We start from the raw sequence: 7,875 nt of genomic DNA on the forward strand, positions 1-7,875 counted from the left end.
TTGAGTACCCGACCGTTGGTTATCTTCTGTGCACTCCAAGTTTGCTACTGAGGTTGAGCAGTCCTCAGGTAATAGTCTATAAGCTCCCTATCCACCTTCAGGTGAGGATAGGGAACTTCATCTGTATGAGCGAACACATGGAAGATGAAGGCCTTCCGGGTTAGGGGCATGTCGAACTGGGAATCGACCGAATTGACACGATCTAGGGAGATGACCGGTTCTAGCCACAGAGTGCTTCTTTGATGAGCACTTCGAGGGTCCAAGGAGGAAACAAAGTTTTCCTACTTTCAAGGAGATCATGAGCCTCCTTTATCTTCCTCTCCTTGGCCTCGGCTTCCCTGACTATGCGAGCATTTTCATCCAGCTCTCTCTCTCTGGTCTGCTTCCTGACCAAGCTGACAATCGGTTCTTGATCATCACTTTCATCACTATCGTCGGCAATTTGTTTGGCTTTGGTTTGAGCACTTAAACCTGATGAAGGACCAGATGTTGGTTTGGGTGCTTTCGGAGGGACAAATGGTGAAAATGGAATAGATTGAGCTTTGGAACTTGGAGGGGGTTTCTGTTGAGTTGTGGACTTCTTTTCTCCCCCTTGTTTCGGATGGTCCTCCTACTCAGGAATGCATTCAGTACGACTAAGTAGGGCAAGAGCAGGAGCGAGCTTCTCTGCAAGACTACGCGTCACCGAATAGTTGAGAATCGGATCATGGGCTTCAATGATGTTAGACAGAGCTCCGTGGACATCTGAAACACAATTCTTGACCACAGCTTTCTCAGACCGAAGAGAATCGATCTCCTTCTCGGCTTTGGAGAGCTGATGAGTTGCCAAGGTAAGCTCGGAAGACTTTCGGGCAAGCTCTTCCTTTGTGGTAGATTCGGCGGCAAGAGTGGCTTGGAAGGAAAGAAGACGATCCGCAACCGAAGACTGAAATGATTGGTTGTCTGCTTTGAGTTTTTGGCGAAAGGTGGAAAATTGATCTTTTTCAGTTTCGAAGGAATGGACCAGCTTCTCCACAACTGTGCGGATCTTCTTAGTGTTTGTCTCTGATGCCACCTGTAAAGACTCCAACCAGATCTGGGCGTCTTGGAATAGTTTTTCGACTGCTTCGGTCGCCACAGCACTAGCCTTCGTGGATTTATCAATGGCAGCAGCAGCTGAGCTGATAGAGGCTTCATGTGCTTTGGAGAGTGACTCCACCATACCTTGAATAGCAGCCTCTGAAAAGTGAGATGTTGAGGAAGAGGAAGAAGCCACAAGATTGTCAATCTTTTCGTGGAGTTCCTTGATGTGCTTTTTAGTGACCAGAGCATCATCATCATCATCACTCTGAAGTTGATAGGGGCTGTAGTAGATGGAGTCAAAAACGGTATCCTCCCCTCCCAAAAAGGTTTTGGTTTCAGCAGATGGAGTGGGAGATAAGGGTGCGGTTGGTGGTTCGGTAGTGATAGTGGGTTCGGTTGCAGAAGTAGGTTCGAGTTGTGAAGTAGAAACCCCCGTATCAGATATGTTGGTTAGAACTGTTGGATAAGGTGTCTAAGTCCATAACTATTTCTGGTATGTACTTGACCCGACCCGGCATGGTCCATTTGGGTTGCATGGCACCATGCAATTGGATAGACTAAATGAGAGAAATAACACTTGGAGATTATTAATATATTATAAGTTCTAATATATTAATAATATTATTTGAGTTTGATCAAGAATTAATTTAGAATTAATTAAGTGATCAAAAGATAACTAATTAAATATATGGATTGATTATGTAAATCATCCATATCTTGTATAGTGGGCTAAAAGGCTCCATGGACTATCAAGTTGGGTTCCACCCATAGGATGCTCCATGGATGCTCCATGGGAGTTACAAACCCATGGGTCATGGAAATGAAGAGTCATGACACATTAGGGTTTAACCCTAGATGTGTCAACACTATATAAGTAACATGTTCTCCACCCAAAATCGGTTACACTAAGAAATAAGAGGGCTTGGCCGATTTTGAAGAAGTGTGTGTTCTCTCATAAGTTCTTCCAAGAGCATTTGGTGTTGTGTGAAGCATTTGAGGCATCACACTTGGGGTGCTAGGCTCACAAGGTTTGAAGGAACACAAACAACAACAAGGTAAGTTATTCTATCTATACTTTATGTTAAAATTGTTCCCCATGTATGCTAGATAGGAATATAACCTTGGAATTCAACTTTTCATGACAATTAGACAAACATAGATCCAAGGTTATTAGAGTTGCATGTACACTTAGGAAGTGTTAGAATGCTCAAAACCCATCAGTGGTATCAGAGCCTAGGCTTGTTTGTTCTTATTTGTGCTTAAAAGTTGAAAACAGAATCGGAAATTTTGCTGTCTGCGAATGGACTCGTCGAGTCTATAGGGGGGAATCGTCGAGTCCATGAGTATCTTTAACCAACTCGGCGAGTTAGTTCGTGCACTCGGCGAGTAGGGTCGACTGAGTGCAGATTTTCGATTCAGTTGCTGGAAATGAATTAGAAATATTACCCTAAACTGTTTTGGTAATTGAAAACTTGTTTTTGGTGGTGTAATGTCTTTGCTAATTCATTTACAACAACTAGTTATCAAAATTACAAAGTTTTAAATGTAATTTTTGATTGTGTTCATATTCATGTTCTTGTTCTTATGATGTTTTAGATGATCATAGGAATTATTTGTAACCTATTTGGTAGATTAATTCTTGATCATAATGTGTTTTAATGGAGTCCATAACTTATCCTTAAGTTATGGAAAACCAAGAGTCACACTTGAGTTAAAACCATTAAGAAAAACACAAGAGTTAGAAAAATGAAGAGTCTTCATTTTATTACTCTATTAAACTCATAAGTTACAAGAAATGAAAAGTTTTGAAAGTTACAAAACTTGCCCTCAAGTTTTGGAACAAGTAAAGTTAAGTTAAAACTTTAAGTTCCAACCCCTAGAATTTTAAAAGTTAAAATTCAACCCTTATACTTATATTATGATGATTTAATAATTATATATATATATATATATATATATATATATATATATATATATATATATATATATATATATATATATATATATATATATGTATAAGAATAAAGTCGTCTTACCGCTAGTACGCCTCATTCACGAAGCCGGTCTATAAGGTGGGTACAAGGTTGTTGCCTATAAAATGGTGACTTAATGGGTGTATATTCTCACCCACCGCTTGCTTGATTGGTGGAGGGTCGTTAGCCGAACGGGTAAGACAAGGACTTATAAATTCTCATTCAAAGTATGATGAATATTATAAAGTAACTAAATGTTTATTAAATTCCCAATCTTAGTTACTTTAGGAAAAAATGTGAATAAGGTGCTAATCCATGAAATTACACTTTACGCTTTGTCTAAGTCGTTGGTGGAGCGTGTGTGGTTAACCGGCACACTAACTTGGACTTAACAAGGTAGGTAAAGGGTGACTTAAGGTTTATTATAGTATCGATGGAGCGTGTGTAGTTTACCGGCACATCGATTGAGTGATAAACTTTAAGGGTACCAAGTGATTTGCATGGTTACTTCACACCTCGTTTTGTGATCCTCGGCATCCCAGTCACAAAACCTGGAGGGCACTCCCGAGATTGAAACATGCCTTTGAAAAGTTCATTGGATCTCAAAGAATCTAGGAATTTCTAAAACCAATAAAAACTAAATATCTAATATTTCGGTTTTCATGGTGGAAATTGGTGAATCGTTATTCACCTACCTTTCAAATATGGTATAGCTTAGATTACGGCATACCTCTTCTAAGTTATATTATATTGTGATTGGATCCTAGCCTTAATATTACATTTGGGTGTTTTATTAAGGACTCTCTTAAATCTAAACTAAACTTGTTCTTCTCTTTCAGATGTCTTCAAATAATGCTTCTGGCTCGAATCCTAATGGCTCCTTTACTCTTATGAGTTTGTGTGGGAAAGTCACCTTTGATGGATCCAACTTCAATAAATGGATCAGAAACATCAGGATGATTACCCGCTACGAGGACAAAGAATATGTCCTTGACAAGGAGCTTAAGGAAATTGATGAGTCCACTGCAACTCCCCAGGAGATCGCTAACTTTCATACTCATGAAAGAGATGCAACCAAGGTGGCTTGCATTATGTTGGCCACCATGACAGCTGAACTCCAAAAGTCTTATGAAGATTTCTACCCTTATGAAATGCACCAAGATTTGATGGAAAGATACCATCAAAGTGCACGACAAGAGAGGTACGAAGTCATCTGCTCCATGATAACAACCATGATGAAGGACAGAGAGTCCGTCACGAGCCACATGGAGAAAATGCAAAGGTATGTGGATCGTTTGCTGAAGCTTAATGTGAACTTCCCTAAGGAGCTTGCAATAGATATCATTTTGCACTCCTTACCATCGTGCTATGATCAATTCCGCATGACATATCACATGAACAAGGAAGAGGTCACCCTCAGCAAACTTCAGGGACTTCTCAAGACCGCAGAAACAGGTCTTAAGGGGAAGTCGGTTGCTATCACTCCTACTCCAGACTCAACTCCGGTCTTGGCAATCGGGCAAAGTCGAGGGAGGAAGAGAAAGAGATCTTCGAAGGGTACCAAGGCTCGGACCCTTGATGGCTCTTCTTCAAGTGGAACCAAGAAAGGTTTCATTACTCCTTCTTCTGACCCAAAAGAGGCTGAATGCTTCTATTGCCATGAAAAAGCTCATTGGAAGCGGAACTGCCCAAAGTACCAGCAGGATGTGAAGGATGGGAAAGTCAAACCCAACCATGCAGGTATTTACACTATCATTTCTAATAACTCACCCCATTCGAAATCTTGGGTCCTTGATACCGGTTGCGGTATTCATATTTGTTGTGACTTGCAGGGACTAGGAAGAAGTGAGAATGTGGAGCAAGGAAGAATAAACTTAATCATGGGGAATAGGAAAGTTACACCTGTCACCAAGATTGGAGTTTATACTTTATCGCTAAGTAGTGGGTTAAATTTAGATTTGAATAAATGTTGTTATTCGCCAGAAATGGCAAGAAATACTATTTCCTTTCATGCATTGTACAAACAAGTTTTCACCTTTTCGTTTGATAATGAAGTTGGTTCGATTAATGCTTTCTTTAATAATGTTCTTTATTTTAAAGCATTACCTTGTGATGGTGTGTATGAAGCTGTATCTGTTGTAGATAATTCAGGAAATAATGTTTTGTGTATTGATTCTACTAATAATAATAACTTGGATAAAGCATCATTATGGCATTGTCGTCTTGGACATATAAGCAAGAAACGCATAGGCCAACTCCAAAAGGATGGAGTCTTGGAGTCGTTTGACCTAAAGTCAAATGATAGTTGCGAATCATGCTTACTTGGAAAAATAACAAAGTCACCCTTCACAGGCTCGTGTGAAAGGGGTGAAGGTTTGTTGGACCTTATACACACCGATGTGTGTGGACCATTCAAACATGCCACAAGATATGCTAATCGCTATTATTTGACTTTTACTGATGATTACAGTAGATATGTATATGTCTACTTAATCAAGCATAAGTCAGAGACTTTCGAGAAGTTTAAGGAATTTAAACAGGAAGTCGAGAATCAATTGGGCAGGAACATTAAGATGCTTCGATCCGATCGAGGTGGTGAGTATCTTAGTTCAGAGTTCCTCGACTATCTAAAGGAATGTGGGATTGTCTCACAATTGACACCTCCCAGGACACCGCAGTTGAATGGTGTGGCTGAGAGGAGTAATTGAACCTTGTTGGACATGGTTCGTTCCATGATGAGTCGAGCTTCGCTACCAATCTCATTCTGGGGGTATGCCTTAGAGACTGCCGCCCATATCCTTAATCTAGTCCCTACAAAGAAAGTTGCCAAAACTCCTCACGAGATGTGGACTGGTAAAGTACCTAAACTAGACCACATCAAGATTTGGGGCTGCGAGGCTTTCGTGAGACGCGAGACTCATGATAAGCTCGAACCCCGAAGCGAGAGGTGTATTTTCATCGGCTACCCACAGCAATCCTTTGGTTACCTCTTCTACAGACCTAGTGACAATGTGGTCTTTGTAGCAAGAAGAGAAGTCTTTCGAGAAAGAGAGTTTATAAGCCAAGGAGACAGTGGGAGGCATGTTGATCTTGAAGAAATTCAAGAGTCAAGTGATGAAGGAACTTCAAACTCTAGCCCTCAACTTGAGGAGGAAACTCCTGTTGAGCCAATTGACGAATCTTTACCTCTGAGGCGTTCCACGAGAGTTAGGAGTGCACCTGAGCATTACTATGGATTCCATATTACTGCAGAAGGTGAGACACTTATTAGTGATGAGACACTAGTAAGTCAAGATGACCCTAACAGCTACGAGGAAGCCATGGCAGGCCCCGAGTCTGCTAAATGGAAAGAGGCTATGGATAGCGAGATACAATCCATGTATGACAATCAAGTTTGGAACATGGTTGAGAATGTACCAGGTCGAAAGACTGTAGGGTGCAAATGGGTCTTCAAGAAGAAGACCGACATGGATGGTAAAGTACACACTTATAAGGCTAGACTGGTTGCAAAGGGCTTCTCTCAAATTCCTGGAGTGGATTATGATGAGACCTTTTCTCCGGTAGCCAAGATTAAGTCTATTCGGGTTCTGTTAGCCATAGCCGCATTTCATGACTCTGAAATTTGACAAATGGATGTCAAAAACCGCTTTCCTTAATGGGAAGTTGGCTGAAGATGTTTACATGAGTCAGCCAGAGGGTTTTGTCAGCAACGAGTACCCTAATAGAGTGTGTAAGCTTGAGAAGTCCATTTATGGATTAAAGCAAGCACCTCGCAGATGGAATCTTTGCTTTGATGAAAAGGTCAAGGAATTTGGCTTTTCTAGGAGTGAAGATGAATCTTGTGTATATGTCAAGGCTAGTGGGAGTATAGTTAGCTTTTTGGTATTGTATGTGGATGACATACTACTCATAGGAAACGACATTCCAACCCTGCAGGAAGTAAAGTCCTGGCTTGGAAAGTGTTTCGCTATGAAGGACCTTGGTGAAGCTGCCTATATTTTGGGGATAAGGATCTTGAGAGATCGGAGTAAAAGACTAATTGGACTTAGTCAAAGTACCTACTTGGAGAAGGTTCTGAAGAGATTCAGAATGCAAGACTCCAAGAAAGGAGAGTTGCCCATCCAGAGTAACGCCAAACTGAGTAAGACACAAAGCCCTAACACTGAGGCTGAGATAGTAGAAATGAGTCGAGTACCTTATGCTTCGGTTGTAGGTTCGATCATGTATGCTATGACGTGTACCCGACCTGATGTAGCCTTTGCCTTGAGCATGGTTAGCAGGTTTTAGGGGAACCCTGGCAAGGCACACTGGACTGCGGTAAAGAATATTCTCAAGTACCTACGAAGGACTAAGGACTGGGTCCTTACCCTCGGTGGGAGTGATGACTTGAGAGTTGTAGGGTATAGTGATGCTATCTTCCAGACTGATAGGGATAACTTCCGCTCTCAGTCGGGCTGGGTCTTTACCCTAAATGGAGGAGCAATTTCTTGGAAGAGTTCCAAGCAAGAGACAGTGGTAGATTCTACTTGTGAATCAGAGTATATTGCAGCTAGCGAGGCGGCAAAGGAGGCTTTATGGATGAGGAACTTCATTGGAGACCTTGGAGTTGTACCAGCTATTAAAGAGCCAATGGAAATTTTCTGTGATAGTGAAAGTGCTGTTGCCTTAGCCAAGGAACCAAGGGATCACGGGAGATCCAGACACATCGACAGAAAATACCATTTCATCAGACATCGGATCGAAGAAGGACTCCTCGTGGCAAAGAGGGTATCATCAGATGAGAATCCGGCAGATCCCCTCACGAAGGGACTGACTCGGGTTAAGCATCTCCAGCATGCTC

The sequence above is a fragment of the Lactuca saligna genome, chromosome 8 (assembly GCF_052625555.1).
Source record: "Lactuca saligna cultivar CGN05327 chromosome 8, ASM5262555v1, whole genome shotgun sequence".
Taxonomy (NCBI): Eukaryota; Viridiplantae; Streptophyta; class Magnoliopsida; order Asterales; family Asteraceae; genus Lactuca; species Lactuca saligna.